The sequence below is a fragment of the Bos indicus genome, chromosome 11, assembly GCF_029378745.1.
Source record: "Bos indicus isolate NIAB-ARS_2022 breed Sahiwal x Tharparkar chromosome 11, NIAB-ARS_B.indTharparkar_mat_pri_1.0, whole genome shotgun sequence".
Classification (NCBI taxonomy): Eukaryota; Metazoa; Chordata; class Mammalia; order Artiodactyla; family Bovidae; genus Bos; species Bos indicus.
In genome coordinates this window covers 74,418,363-74,434,121 of record NC_091770.1, presented here as the reverse complement: position 1 = coordinate 74,434,121, position 15,759 = coordinate 74,418,363, and the positions used below count along the sequence as shown (strand labels likewise).

At 37.2% G+C, this 15,759-nt stretch overlaps 1 protein-coding gene across 9 annotated transcripts in view; it reads left to right on the top strand.

The window, feature by feature from the left end:
* The window catches only part of NCOA1 (nuclear receptor coactivator 1), a 219,629-nt gene that overhangs the window by 47,929 nt on the left and 155,941 nt on the right, over positions 1–15,759 (top strand). For 7 of the 9 annotated variants that reach the window (XM_070799035.1, XM_070799028.1, XM_070799033.1 and 4 more), the window contains exon 2: positions 6,424–6,568. The gene's annotated coding sequence lies outside the window, so the exon portion shown is untranslated. The remainder of the gene's footprint in view (positions 1–6,423; positions 6,569–15,759) is intronic. The other 2 variants (XM_070799032.1, XM_070799034.1) reach the window with 1 other exon arrangement.

The window sequence follows — 15,759 nt, the reverse complement described above, 5'->3', positions numbered from 1 at the left end:
TTTCACTTTATTATTTCTATTGTCTTTAAGTTCACTGATTCTTTCCTCATCTGTGTTCAGGCTGCTCTTAAGGCTGCCAAAGAAATTTTTCTTCTCTAATGTAAAACAATTTTTTTTGTTGTTTCTAGCTTTTCTATTTTACTTTTTTAAAGTTTTCATCTCACTGTTGAAAATTTCCATCTCTTTATATATGCTGGTCCATCTTTTCTACTAGATCATTTAGCATACTTATTTTAGAATCGTTGATAATTTAAATGAATTGATCAGTCCTGATTCTGCTGATTTCTTTATCTCTTAACAAAGAGTTATTTTTTCTTGCTTTTGTGGATGCTTGATAATTTGTGATTTAATGCTCGTCATCATGTATAGAGAGTAGGAGAGATTGAAGTGATTCTCTCCTGTTGGGTTGTTTGTGTCAGAGATTGAGTCAACCTAATCCTGAAATGAGCTGGGTTTGGAATTTGTGGCCATTTATTACCTTCAGTGAGCTTCAAAATTCTCAAGTGACTGGCTGGTGTTGCCTTGTGTTGTGAATGTGGTGTGTGGTACTACAGAATTTTTCTGTAATGCTATATTACCCCCATCGTTCAACAGTCTTTGCACATCTGTTTGTGGAGAGATTTCATGTTACTTTCTTTCTCCCAGTGATAGATTATTGTTGCTTGTTACCCAGAGCTGTGCTTGTGGGATAGGGCAGGGTTCTCTTCTGTTCTGATCCAAACTCAGTCCTGATCAGGCCTTACAGAACTCAGTGGTAGGACTTTATTAGCTTTCCTGCTTTCTCTTCCCTGGATGGTCAAACACTGTCATGCATTTGTGATTGGTCTTGGGCAGGAATATCCTTTTCCTCCCTTGTAGTAGTACATTTCTATTGTTATTAGTGCAGGATCCCTGACCCAAGACTTTTCCTTCCCCCCTCCCCTACAGTGGCAGACGGTTGTTTTTTTGCCTGTATATTCTCATAGCACCATTGTATCTTTGCCTGTGTCTGAGAGCTTAAGAGTGTTTTCTTCTCCGTGTCTGGATAAGGCATTTGCTTCTGTTTGCTAAAGCAGTGGATTTTTGCCTGGATCCTGGTGTGAGAGAGTTTTCTGTCGTTCCCCCATGTTGGGGACAGGTTGGGGAATCAGGCAAGGCTTCAGACCCGTACTTGTCACCTCATACACACTTGCTTCAATGATGAGGGACTTTCTCTGGTTTCCTGTCCTACCTCTGATCTTTCTTGTGAGAATCTGGTTGAGGCATGAAGAAGAAATTGCAACTGAGTGTAAACTCCCCTTGTGTTTGGGGTTTCCAGCCATTCCTAACTGATATAGTAGTTCATATTTGGTCACTTAGAATTTGTTAAAATCTTAACTGATTTTTTTTCCCTGTATACTTGTATGAGGGCCACTTCTTTTTCTGGGAACCTGCCAAAGGTAAAACAGTTTGTACAGTCTCTCCCTGGAGGAAATTTCCCTCTTTGGAATTGAATTACTTGGTTGCCTTCTGACTTCAATTCTTTATTAGATTCAAGAGAAGTTTTGATTTTATGTATCTGGCTTTTTCTCACACTCTTTTGCGGCTTTCTGCATTCTAAGTGGAAGTAGAACTACTTAGAGTTCTTGACAGAGTTTGCTTTTTCAAACTGCTGCTTATTCTGAACCCCCTTGTTTTCTCTTGCCTTTATTTGTCTCTTGAGCACTTGGTCATTTAGGATTGAACCCAAGGGGCTATTTCTTCCATGAATCTTTCTCTGATCTTACTAAGTAGAATGGAACATTTTTTTTGCTTCTACAGCTGTTTTGATTCTTGTAAAACTATATTTCATTTTTGTAGACCCATTGAAACCCTCATTGAGGTTAGGCAGCTTTCAGAATTTGAGGCTTTTCAACCTGAGAACTGTCCTTCTGCTTTCAAAGTTTATGACTGTTATGGTTGATAGATTTTAGATAGGACCATAAAGTAAACTTGAGATAAAAAGATAAAGAAATATACAAGAGAACTTATATTTATTAACGGAATAAAATTTTGTGAAATCACATCACATAGTTTCATGTACTGCTTGGTTTGTTCAGTTGTTGCTCTTGAACTAAATTATTTTCAGAAATATGACTTAAATTTATAGAATCTAATTTCTTAAAACTGTGAGCTTAGTTATGCAAGCTAGTATATGTTCACACAATGAAATATCATGGAAGCATATCCTAACATGGAAAATCTGCAGGATATAATGAGCGAAAAAAGATAATGTGCAAAATTAAATATTTTATGTAAGAAGGCAGGAATAATAAGACTATATTTGCAGTTAAGTGTATTTGCATAAAGAATCACTGGAAGCATATACATACAAGAATGTATAATAAACATTTATTTATACTTTAATAAAAGTGGTGACATATAGTAATCAAGGGCAGCATGAAACCACATGTGGATGATAGAGAAATGAGACTTCTCAAATATGTTTCTTTTTACATCATTTAAATTTTTTGATTTATGTGAATGTGGTATATATTCAGAAAAATTAAAGTTAGTAAACATAACTATGTGAACCTTAAAAGATAACAGGAAGATTTGAAAAATCCATTGGAACTGATAAAAAAATGTTGGCTTGTGAAATAAAAATTGTGTGAGATACTTCTGTTTTTACATAAAGTATATTTTAGAAATGAAAAGGTAAATACAAAGCATGGAGATTGCAGAGATCATGGTTTTATGAATCTGGCTCTAGATAGATAAATACATAAAAAGGCTGGTTTTCTAACATGATTAGGGAGGTTTTGGGTCTAGACCCAATTAGGATGATCCCTCAAAGTACAAAGGAGCACTGTGTACAGACAGCAACTGTAACAGAAATACACCACTCACAGTGGACTGGGAACCATTTCTTACTCATGAAGCTACTAGGCATCTCCTTGGAAACTGGTAAAATGTATCTAACTGTTGTCAAGAATAGAACATGAGAATACCAAAGAATATTCTTATCACAAATTAAATCATAAAAAGAAACAATAATTACATTACAGAAATGGATAATAGCCTGGAAATCAACCTTGTTGTAGACAAATGAAATGTATAAAAAGAAATTTATAAATCAAAAAGAAGTTTACTTAATTACTTAAAGTTGTTAGGAAAACTGGCAATTTGAAATACAGGTCAGTTTAGAATTAAATCTCTTTCCATTCATCATTTGCAATGAAGTATTCAGAAACAGCCCACAGAAAAGTAAAAACCAGAGTATCTATCCGTTATTGTTGAAGGGGAAGAAATTTCTAAGCAAAGAAATAATAAGAGAGATGAAAAAACGCACTGATGGATAAATCTGGCCACCTGAAAATAGAAACTTTTGTATTAAAAGCCAGCGATAGACTGAGAAAAATGTTAAAAGTAGATGAAAGAAATGGTGTTTTCACAATATAAATAACCTACACACATGGTTAAGGAAGACATAAAACCCCTTTCCCATTCTGCCCCATGTGGGGCTGGAAGAGTGAGAGTTGCACATTTGCCAACAGAGGCAGTGTGGTTATGGAAGAAGGATCTGATTAATGACATGGATGGCATTCAATGTCTGACTAACTTTGAAGACCTTAATGTTATAGCAGGATTAGTCCACATGGTTGTGTGGTTTTCATTAGCAGGTGGTTAAATTGACCCAGGATTAGGAATTTGAGAGTGGTGAAGTGGAAGAAAGAAACTAACATACTTGGTAGACTGATAGCCTGGGTGGTGACAACCCACATTTTGAGATTGGTGACAACACACAACTGGAGAGATGAGTGTAGGTAGAGTGCGTCTGAGGGCTTGAGTCTGGACCCTCAAGTGGAATGAGAGTGGAATATTCAATGACAAAGACAAGAAGAGGGTAGGACGGCTAGATGGCATGACTCTGAGGGAAGGGTTGGGATTGCTTATGAGTTAGGGTCTGGAAATGTCACTGTGGACAGAGATGATTCCTATGACCTTATTAGTCTTTACTCCCGAGGGTTTGTTTCAAGAGGCGGATTTAGCCTAGTGGCTGAGACTAAGTTCAGTGATAAGGCTGAAGATATAGAGGTCATTTGTTTTACTATGTAAAAGGGGTTTCCAGAGGTCCCTGTGGAGAAGGTTGGAAGGAAGGACCGCAGTTGGGGAAAACATGCAGTGGGTGAGAGAGCAAAGAGAACACTGTGGGCATGAAAACAGGAGCGACAGCAGTCAGTCACAGTAGTTTATGCTTTGAATAGAGCCCAAGAGTGACAGGGATGGGAGCCACAGGTACAAGGAACTAGCAAGATTCCTGAGTTGATCTGTGGTATAAAGATCATTTCTGGAGCTTCATCCACCTTGTCTTTGTGGTCTAAAGGGAGTATTAGTGAAAAGCTTAACCCTGGGTGGTAAAACCTTAAAGCAGTTCAGATCAGTCGCTCAGTCGTGTCTGACTCTTTGCGATCCCATGAATCGCAGCACGCCAGGCCTCCCTGTCCATCACCAACTCCCGGAGTTCACTCAGACTCACGTCCATTGAGTCAGCGATGCCATCCAGCCATCTCATCCTCTGTCGTCCCCTTCTCCTCCTGCCCCCAATCCCTCCCAGCATCAGAGTCTTTTTCCAATGAGTCAACTCTTCGCATGAGGTGGCCAAAGTACTGGAGTTTCAGCTTTAGCATCATTCCTTCCAAAGAAATCCCAGGGCTGATCTCCTTCAGAATGGACTGGTTGGATCTCCTTGCAGTCCAAGGGACTCTCAAGAGTCTTCTCCAACACCACAGTTCAAAAGCATCAATTCTTGGGCGCTCAGCCTTCTTCACAGTCCAACTCTCACATCCATACATGACCACAGGAAAAACCATAGCCTTGACTAGACGTACCTTTGTTGGCAAAGTAATGTCTCTGCTTTTGAATATGCTATCTAGGTTGGTCATAACTTTCCTTCCAAGGAGTAAGCGTCTTTTCATTTCATGGCTGCAGTCACCATCTGTAGTGATTTTGGAGCCCAGGAAAATAAAGTCTGACACTGTTTCCGTTGTTTCCCCATCTATTTCCCATGAAGTGATGGGACTGGATGCCATGATCTTCGTTTTCTGAATGTTGAGCTTTAAGCCAACTTTTTCGCTCTCCACTTTCACTTTCATCAAGAGGCTTTTGAGTTCCTCTTCACTTTCTGCCATAAGGGTGGTGTCATCTGCATATCTGAGGTTATTGATATTTCTCCCGGCAATCTTGATTCCAGTTTGTGTTTCTTCCAGTCCAGCGTTTCTCATGAGGTACTCTGCATATAAGTTAAATAAACAGGGTGACAATATACAGCCTTGACGAACTCCTTTTCCTATTTGGAACCAGTCTGTTGTTCCATGTCCAGTTCTAACTGTTGCTTCCTGACCTGCATATAGGTTTCTCAAGAGGCAGGTCAGGTGGTCTGGTATTCCCATCTCTTTCAGAATTTCCCACAGTTTATTGTGATCCACACAGTCAAGGGTTTGGCATAGTCAAAAAAGCAGAAATGGATGTTTTTCTGGAACTCTCTTGCTTTTTCCATGATCCAGCGGATGTTGGCAATTTGATCTCTGGTTCCTCTGCCTTTTCTAAAAGCAGCTTGAACATCAGGAAGTTCATGGTTCACATTATTGCTGAAGCCTGGCTTGGAGAATTTTGAGCATTACTTTACTAGCATGTGAGATGAGTGCAGTTGTGCGGTAGTTTGAGCATTCTTTGGCATTGCCTTTCTTTGGGATTGGAATGAAAACTGACCTTTTCCAGTCCTGTGGCCACTGCTGAGTTTTCCAAATTTGCTGGCATATTGAGTGCAGCACTTTCACAGCATCATCTTTCAGGATTTGGAATTTAAGCAGTTAGGCTTTAAATAATGAGAGCTAGTAGGGCTCACTTTTCTCAAGTATTCTCTGATGTCTGCAGAGTCCCACTGTTTGGCGTTAACTTTGAGGTAGAATGGGAAGATACAGCACTACCATTAATTCAGTAAGGTGGGCCATTTGTTACGTTCCCACTGCCAGTGACCTAGGAATGAATGATAGCCATCATATCAAGCACTTCTTTGTCACAGAGCTATCTTCTGCTGGAAATCCTGTTTCTTCCTACTGTTGCATTTTACCTGAAACTGAGTCCTGAGGCCACCGCTGCTGGGGTGACTTCAGCAACTCTGATGAGTGAGTCAGAAGCTTAGGTCCCTTACCTCCTTAAATTATCCATATGAAGCCTAATTTGCGGCATACCTCCTTTGGGTATCTGAACCTTTTTAAAGCCAGTAGCTAATTACCACTGATAACTTTATCTGTTTATTTAATCTTTATTCTTTATTTTCAGTTTTTCATATCTGTGGTAGGGACAAGAATGGGAATTAGAATTTCTTGAAAAACTAAAGCATTTGTGTGAGAATCTTTGTATGCTTATAGGGAAACAATGATGTGTCACTGTATCTAAAATCTAATGTCTTTTCTACTTTAGATCCATCCATACTAATGGGATGTGACTGGAACCGACTCTGATGATAAAAATCACGGACCACCAGACAAGATCAGGCAGTAAGAATTTTTGCTTCCAAATGAAGACACCGACATTTATAACTTCTACTTACTCTAAGGTATTCAAGGTACAGCTTTACTTTAATTTAACTCCTTGGCAGTCAGTGTATAATGTTGATTTCTATCTATAAAGATTTTATAAGTTTAAAAATTTCTATGTTAGAATGGTTAGCTTTTAGGGATGCATCCACTCCCCTCTCCACATTCCCCCAAATCTGAGATGAGATTCAGATTTTAAAAGGAGGTAATCCTTATAATTAGAAAAGCATGTCAATTATTAGAAATATACTGAGTGCAGGTTACGACTCAGTATAGAAGAACTGGAATAAAATAAATGCCTAAAGTTTAATTATTATTTTATTTATGTCATGACCCTGTGAGATGAACATTTGAATTCAGCATGTGCTTCCATGATACAAGAGACTTATCCCTTGGTTTGATTAAGAAACCTCTCTTTCCTATTCTCCTAAACTTACTGTGAAGAGTTTTCTATTCACCAAGAAGTGTCACTTATACTCCCCATAGACTCCCTTTAGGACCTTTGGGATCTGATGGGTTAGTTTCACTTGGATCAGAAAAGCCAGATATATAATTAAAGAGTCAAATGATACTTCCAAATCAGGGGGTGGCTGTCCACTTTAAAGACTACATAAGACAATTGAAAACAATCAAAGGAAACATAGTATCAACGGAAAACACAGTGCTCTCTATTTTTCTAAAATAGGTATGAAATCCAAAGAGGGTACAGTTAGTTTGGTGTTTATTTAAAAATAAAGTATTTTCTTGTTAATTGTATGTTTCCAAATAGGCAGGAATTTATGGAAAGATAATTATTTTCAGTGAGAGAGTTGGTTGCTTCTTTGTATTTGCTAGGATATAGAGTAGATGAAAAATCTAAGAAAAATGTATCACTTATTACTTGGATTTTAAATTTCATTTTGTTCTGTTTCGAAAGAAGAACTTATAAAGCAGTAAATTCTAAAATACAAGAATCCATAATAGAACACCTAAGATTGCTTCAGTTAAAATAAATGGATTGCTTTCTAAAAGGGGGTGGTGTAATTGAGCAGTTCTTATCAAAGAAAAATTACCTTGAATCAAATAGCAGATGAAAAAGAGGTTGTTTTGATGAGAAGTTTTAAAAGTTCTCTGGCAGCTAGCACATACATTGAACTTTTAGAAAACTTTTTGGTGTCACTTTGAATCAAATGGCAATGATGATTAAATATGTAATTTAACTTATTACTATAACCATTTCCCTTATTGTTTTTTAAGATTTTTTTTTGATGTGGTCATTTTTAAAAATCTTTGTTGAATTTGTTACACTATCGCTTCTGTTTATGTTCTGGTTTTTTGGCCAGGAGGTATGTGGATCTTAGCTCCCTGACCAGGGATTGAACCCATACCCTCTACATTGGAAAGTTAAGTCTTAACCACTGGACTGCCAGGGAAGTGCCTAACTTATTTTTTAAAGATACCTTTCCTTCTTGCTTTCATATAACAGCATTAGTTGAATTGTTAAGCTTTGTAGCGAGTAATTCTAAATGTGTAGAAGGATATAGGTTATTCTGTAATTTCATTATGAATGAAGTTGAAGACCTCTTTCACTCAGAATGTTTACTCTGGGGCTAGGGAGGCTAAACTAAATGTCATCTAAAAACCATTTAAAAGCAATTATGAAATGAGCACTTAAAATCATAGTTTAGTATTCTTTTCTAAGTAATATAGTTAAGTTCTATATTCAGATGTCAACAAAAAGATTAGAGAATTGGAAATTCTGATCAATTGAATTTTGTGACTGATTGGTTGTGGTTGTTGGCTGTTCATGGTTCTACTTGTGAAAGTGCCATACAACCAAATTAATTTGCTTACATCCTGAAATTAGGGATCTCTAATTCATTAGTTTCTTATATTGCCCCACTCATTTTCAGGCTTACACAGCATAATACTCCTATTGATACTTGTCATTTCCCGTTTAAAAAATGAAGTAAAAATTTCACAAATTTGTACTCAGAAGTTTTATCTAATACATTTTGAGAATATTTTCTTAAAGATTTTTCAAAACATTTTTTGAGAGGTTTTTAAGATTTTGAGATTGTGGGAGTTTGTTTTTTTTTTTTTGTATTTTTACTGTACAAAATAAAATCAGTGCATGATTTAAGGCCCTAGAACATTTGTAAGGTTATGTCTTGGATTATGCATGCACGTGTGTGTGTGTGTGTGGGGGTGGGTGCTAAGTTGCTTCAGTTGTCTCCAACTCTTTGCAACCCTGTGGGTTGTAGTCCTCCAGGTTCCTGTGTCCATGGGATTCTCCAGGCAAGAATCCTGGAGTGGGTTGCCATTTCCTCCTCCAGGGGATCCTCCCAACCTAGGGATTGAACCCATGTTTGTTATGTCTCCTGCATTGGCAGCCAGGTTTGTTTGTTTTTTTTAACCACTAGTGTCACCTGGGAAGCCCATCTTGGATTATAGTTTACATTAAATTAAAATAATGCTTTTTAAAAATACTTTGTTTGGACTCACAAAAACATTTCAACAGGTATATTGAATAGGTATCCCTTGCCACGATTTTCTCTGTGGTGGGATGGAAAGAGCACAAGCATTGGCTCTTCGACTTCACGCCACCCTGAGGAACTGAATTAATATTTCTGTCTTAGTTTTCTTTTTTATAATAATTACTTTTTAGACTTGTGATGAAAATGAAACAAATGTATAAAATTTTATAAAATAATGCTTTTCAGTGTTATATGAATGCATGTTGTTGCTAAAGACAGAGAAGACCATATTGCTGAAGTATCATTCACAGTTATCCTCCTAGCCAAAAACAGGTCAGCTCACACTACTATTGAAAAGCTTGTCAAACCAGTTTCAAACTTAATGACAAATATTATGCTTGGAGAGAAAGTAAAACGAGCTTTTGGCAGAAATCCCTTATCAAAGGCATACCATCTGGAAAAGCAATTACTGTCATGTGCATGCTAGTAGAATGTTTTGTTTTGCAGTTGGATGAAAGCACTGATGTGCTGAGGACATACCAGCACTTCATAGAGATGTGTTTCTGTTTAGTCACTGAGAAATTTACACCAGCAGAAGAGCTTTTTGTTGTTACTGTTATTTTGTTTTGTTGTTTTTGTTGTTGATGGTGGTGGTGATAGTGATTGGTTGAGTTTTTTTAAGCCATTGTTGCCTGTAAAAGTTGCACTGGTTCCTCTGATCAAACCCCAACAACTTAGCTGTAGGAGAGGGTATACTTGGCCTGTGAATAAAAGATATTGCACCAAGGTATAAATTTATATCCTTATTTTCAGAGAGGAAAATTGGCATTTAGTAATGTGATTTCTGGTTGTGATTTAATGTTGGAAAAAAACAGTAAAAATTGTGGATGTAAGCAATTTTTGGCCACTGACACTGTGTTTTTTTAGGATGTTGGTGAAGAAATGGTCAGCAAGTGTAGGATTCTGCTTTTCCAAAGTGATGTATTTGATGTACTGTGTACTGTGACAGGGCTTTACATGTTTATTAGTTTGTTTTTTAGTAAAATAAGATGAATGTTTCTTTACTACTTATAATGCCATTTCTGTGATTTCAAGGAGGCATAAACTTAAATTTACTTTTTGAAATAGTTGGAACTTAAAACTTTCATATTCCCATATCATGAGTTTCAATGTTAAGGATGAAGCATAAGGACTTTATAAAAGTTTGAATTATAATATAGAATAATTTTATAGGAGCTTGACCATTTTCCCATACTTGATGATTTTACTAATTTATCAAAGAAATGAATTTTTATTATACGTGTTTAAAAACCATATCTGAATTTTGAAATAGAACATGGAGACATACTTTGCAGAGCTAAAATGCCAGCAGAAAATATATTAGGACTCTTTTGCTCCAGTCTGTCAAACTGAAGCATTTAACATCTTAATTTTGTGTCAGTTATGCTTTTTGGTGGGGACAGTCAATGGAATCCTGAAAGCAGACCTGAAAAGGAAATATTTCTGTAATTTCTGGGTCCATATTCAATCGTAATATCCAGAATATATAACACAATTGATTTATAATTAAAAATGAAGATTTATTTATTTATCTTACTGCAGTGGGTCTTAGTTGTGGCATGCAGTATCTTTAGCTGCAGCATTCGGGTTCTAGTTCTCTGACCAGTGTTTGATCTTGGGCTGCTGGCATTGGGAGCACAGAGTTTAGCCACTGGACCACCAAGGAAGTCTCAGGAATTAGGCGTTTTTAGTTTAGTAGAAATAAAGAATAAGCAAGGAGCTAGTTGAAAGGGAAAACAAAGTATGGCTAAAGCTGCTTCAGACTGGGGGCATTGAACATCTTGCAGGGAAGTTATCAAGCAGTAATAGGATGTGACAAAGCAATGAAGGTGCTTAATTGAATGGGCTCTGTCTGACCAAAGATGAGACAGTTTGAGCATTAGTATGTAAAACTGTAACATAATCACATCAAATATGTTTAAACTCATGAGTTCATGGTGATACTTTAAAAAACTCATTTGTTTTCTTTGGAGTATGCTAAGAAACCAACTATACTTGAAGGTAACCAACTAGTTGAAGAGAGAAAGTTTCTTTACTCAGTACTAGTATTCTGTTTACAGTTAAGGGGTGATAAGTAGAACATCACCATTTCTTAATGAATTCCTGGACTTAAGCAAAGATCATCAGTGGCCGCTAACATCACAAGAATAAAAACAGACATTAGGTTTCTCTTAATGAAAGTTCATAATCCTACCTCTGAAGTATCCTTGCCAAAAAAATTAAATTTAAATCTGAATCTGGTCAAGCCTCTAGCTCCAACTACTGATTTACAGGAAGACAGGGAAACAGTGAAATGATACCGTGGAGTGGAGTCAACAGAATCTAGGCTATGGGGAAGTCCTTGGGACATCAGCTTTTTTTTTTTTTAAACAAATTGTGAGGAATAAAAAAAGAGAAAAGAAGGAAGAAAACTGAAATGAATAGTGATGTTTGGATTTTATTTGGGTCCAAATTTTAATAAGTAAATGTAAAATAATCAGGGAAATTTGAACACTTAATATTTTATATTAAATTATTAATTTTTAGATATGATAGATAATAGCATGTAGTTATATTGAAAAGAGTCATTATCTTTTAGAGGTACATATTGAAATGTTGATGGGTGCAAGGATATGTCTGAGATCTGCTTTATTATTATCTGGGGTAGAGAGGAGGCTGTGGGTGGGGACGGATCAAGATTGGCCATGAGTTGATCAATGTTTATACTAGGCACATGTGGTGTTGGAGGGTGGTGGTGGTATAATTCTTGATATTATTCTCTAAGTTTTTTGGAAGATTTCCTGTAAGAAAAAGGTCCATAAATTTACATTTTCTTTTTGTTGGCTTATAAGAATGCTATTGAACTATGTGTATTTAGCAACCTGCCAAATTTTTATTTCTGATAATTTCTTGAGCCGTTTGGGTTTTATATATACAGAATCATATTGTCTACAAAGGACAGTTTTACTGTATAGTGCTTAATGTTTACCAAGCTCTATTTTAAGCACTTGCACATATTAATCCATTAGGTTCTTATACAAGCCCCAGTGAAGTAGACATTAATTTGCCCAAGATTGCCTAGCTGGTATGTAGTACAGCTGGGATTTGAACCCAGGCATTCTAGCCCTAGAGTCTGTACTTTCCTAGTTTTTATGTCTCTCCTTATAAGTTTTATTTTTAATCCTTCCACTCCAATCTTTGTACTGTTTATTTCTTTTGTTTTACTGTGCTGCCTAGAATTTAAACTTTTAAATAGCAGTTTTCATTTGAATTTTGATTTTAGAAGTTGTCTTAATATTTAGTGAATCCAGAGTCAAGTTTATTCCTATATAAATACATGGTAGTCACTAAGAGACTAAGAATTGACTTAGTATGTAGTCAGAAGCCAAAGAATAAAGTGTATCACTGTTTCCAGTTGCCAAGACATGAAAGCAACCTAAATGTCCATCAACAGATGAATGGATAAAGATGTGGTACATATATGCAATGGAATACTACTCAGCCATAAAAAGAATGAAATAATCATATTTGCAGTAACATGGATGTAACTAGAGATTATCATACTGAGTGAAGTAAGTCAGACAAAGACAAATGTCATATGATGCCACTTATATGTGGAATCTAAAAAAATGATATAAATCAACTTATTTAAAAAACAGATGTAGACTCACAGACAAAGAAAATAAACTTATGGTTACCAAAGAGGAAAGGCAGTTGTGGGTGAGAAATTAGGAATTTGGGATTAACAGATACACGTGACTCTATATAAAACACACATATATATTTTATATTCAGAATACATATAAGATATATATATATGCGTGTATTTCTGAATCACTTTGCTGTACACCTGAAACTAACACAACATTGTAAATCAATTATATTCAATTTAAAAAAAGGAACAAAATATATAGTAACAGCTTCTAGTCTTTTTTCACAATTACTTTTATCTCTTGATCAGTAAGCAGCCTATTCATGGTTCATTTTACTTTGAATTACTTGTTGATTCTATTGATTTGATTTCCTGAATTTCTCTGACTCTCTGATAAAATTACTTCTTTCTTCCCCCATCCTCCACACCTGTTATACAGTTACTTCTCATTGGACTTCACATAGGTTACATGAGATAAAATTAGGCAAAGCATTTATTAGCACATGTTTAAGAGAAAACTCCTTCATAATTTTGTTTAAAAATTATTATTTCTTTAATTAATTTTTTTTAATGGGGAGAAGTGAATATGGTTTAGTTAGTTTAAGAAGCCCTAGGCCTGGGACATGTGGGAAAAACTGTTGATAATGTGCTGTGGTGGTTTAATGAGTAATCTCTGTGTTCTCTGTAAGACACTTTCTTATAATACTCTGAGAAAGATTACTGAGAGAATTGGATACCAAAATAATACTTCCCTAGTAGGGAATGAGGTGGTGGAAACAGTTTAGGGGAAAACATACCTTGAGGAAGCTTTGGTTGAATGGGTCCCAAGCAACCTTATTTGAGCTAATTTAGGATGGAGCCTGGTAGGCGACAGTCCATGGGGTCGCAAAGAGTCGGACACGACTGAGCAACTTCACTTCACTTCACTTCAGAGTTGATACTGTTGAAGTTCTTTACTTAATGTCTCATGTATTATGAGGTCTTTTCGCTCTGCTTGGTGGGAATAACACTCTCCCTACCCTTGTATGAGTTTCAGGAATTCTTTGACCTATCTGTTTTTCATGGGTCCTTTCCCCAGCCTCCGGTAGTTCCTGTCATAGATGACCTGCCGAAGGCTTGAGGGGAGGCCTCTGCAGATCTCCAGAGTTCTGTGTATGTAGGTCCCTTCTCTTTGGTAGGCTTTAACACAGGTTCTGGCTATCTTGGTCTCCCTGAACATTGCCAGTCTCTTGTCTCCTCAGTTGTCTGAGACTGCCAGGCTCTGCTGACGTTCTCCCTCTCTACCCTGTATCCTGGAAACTGCTTCCAGGGTGTGTGAGGTGAAGCAGCTGTAGGGCTCACCTGATTTTTCCCCCCTTTTCACGGGTATCCCACTCCTGCTTTGACTGTCATCCAATATCTGAAAGCTATTGTTTATTTTATCCCAGTTTTCTGGTTGTATATCCAGAAGGATTAATCAGATCGCTGTTAGAAATACTTGATTTTCTTTTCCTTCTTTTCTCTATGATAAGATGTGGACCTAAGTATAATAAAATAAATCAAGAAACCATTGGCTTGAGCTGAGTGTTTCAGGTATTAGGCTTAACTAACTGTTTGCCTCTTGAGAAATCTGTATGCAGATCAGGAAGCAACAGTTAGAACTGGACATGAAACGACAGACTGGCTCCAAATAGGGAAAGGAGTACGTCAAGGCTGTATATTGTCACCGTGCTTATTTAACTTATATGCAGAGTACATCATGAGAAATGCTGGACTGGATGAAGCACAAGCTGGAATCAAGATTGCGGGGAGAAATATCAGTAACCTCAGATATGCAGATGACACCACCCTTATGGCAGAAAGTAAAGAAGAACTAAAGAGCCTCTTGATAAAAGTGAAAGAGGAGAGTGAAAAAGTTGGCTTAAAGCTCAACATTCAGAATACTAAGATCATGGCATCCGGTCCCATCACTTCATGGGAAATAGATGGATAAACAGTGGAAACAGTAGCAGACTTTATTTTTTGGGCTCCCAGATCACTGCAGATGGTGACTGTAGCCATGAAATTTAAAGATGCTTGCTCCTTGGAAGAAAAGTTATGACCAACCTAGACAGCATAGTAAAAGGCAGAGACATTACTTTGCCAACATAAGTCCATCTAGTCAAAGCTATAGTTTATCCAGTAGTCATTTATGGATGTGAGAATTGGACTATAAAGAAAGCTGAGCGCCAAAGAATTGATGCTTTTAAACTGTGGTGTTGGAGAAGACTCTTGAGAGTCCCTTGGATTGCAAGGAGATCCAACCAGTCCATCCTAAAGGAAATCAGTCCTCAATATTCATTGGAAGGACTTATGCTGAAGCTGAAACTCCAATACTTTGGCTACGTGATGTGAAGAACTGACTCATTTGAAAAGACCCTGTTTCTGGGAAAGATTGAAGGCAGGAGGAGAAGCGGATGACAGTGGATGAGATGGTTGGATGGCATCACTGACTCAATGGACATGAGTTTGAGTAGACTCTGGGAGTTGGTGATGGACAGGGAGGTGTGGCGTGCTGCAGTCCATGGGGTTACAAAGAGTCGGACACAACTGAGTGACTGAACTGAACTGAACTGAAGCAGAGGGGTTCCTAGTTGCCTGTGGTCCAAACCCTTTGATAATAATAAACAGTCAGTTTCACCTGGTAGGTTCCTTCTCACTTCCATTCTCTGGAACCTATTGCAGTGGTAGGGTGGTTGGTCAAGAATTATGGTATTCTGAATCTTGGTTAGGTACTATTGTTGTTTAGTCCCTAAATTGTGTCTCACTCTTTGTAACCCCATGAACTGTAGCCCACCAGGCTCCTCTGTCCATTGGATTTCCCAGGTAAGAATACTGGAGGGGGTTGCCATTTCCTTCTCCAGGGGATCTTCCTGACCCAGGGATTAAACCCACGTCTTCTTCGTTGGCAGGCAGGTTCTTTACCACTGAGCCACCTGGAAAGCCCTGGTTAGGTACTGCATAGTTTTATTAAGTTTTTAATACTCTTACTTTCAACTGGATTAAGACCTACTTTTACTTACTTTTTCTCAGCTATTTCATTTTGCGATTACCT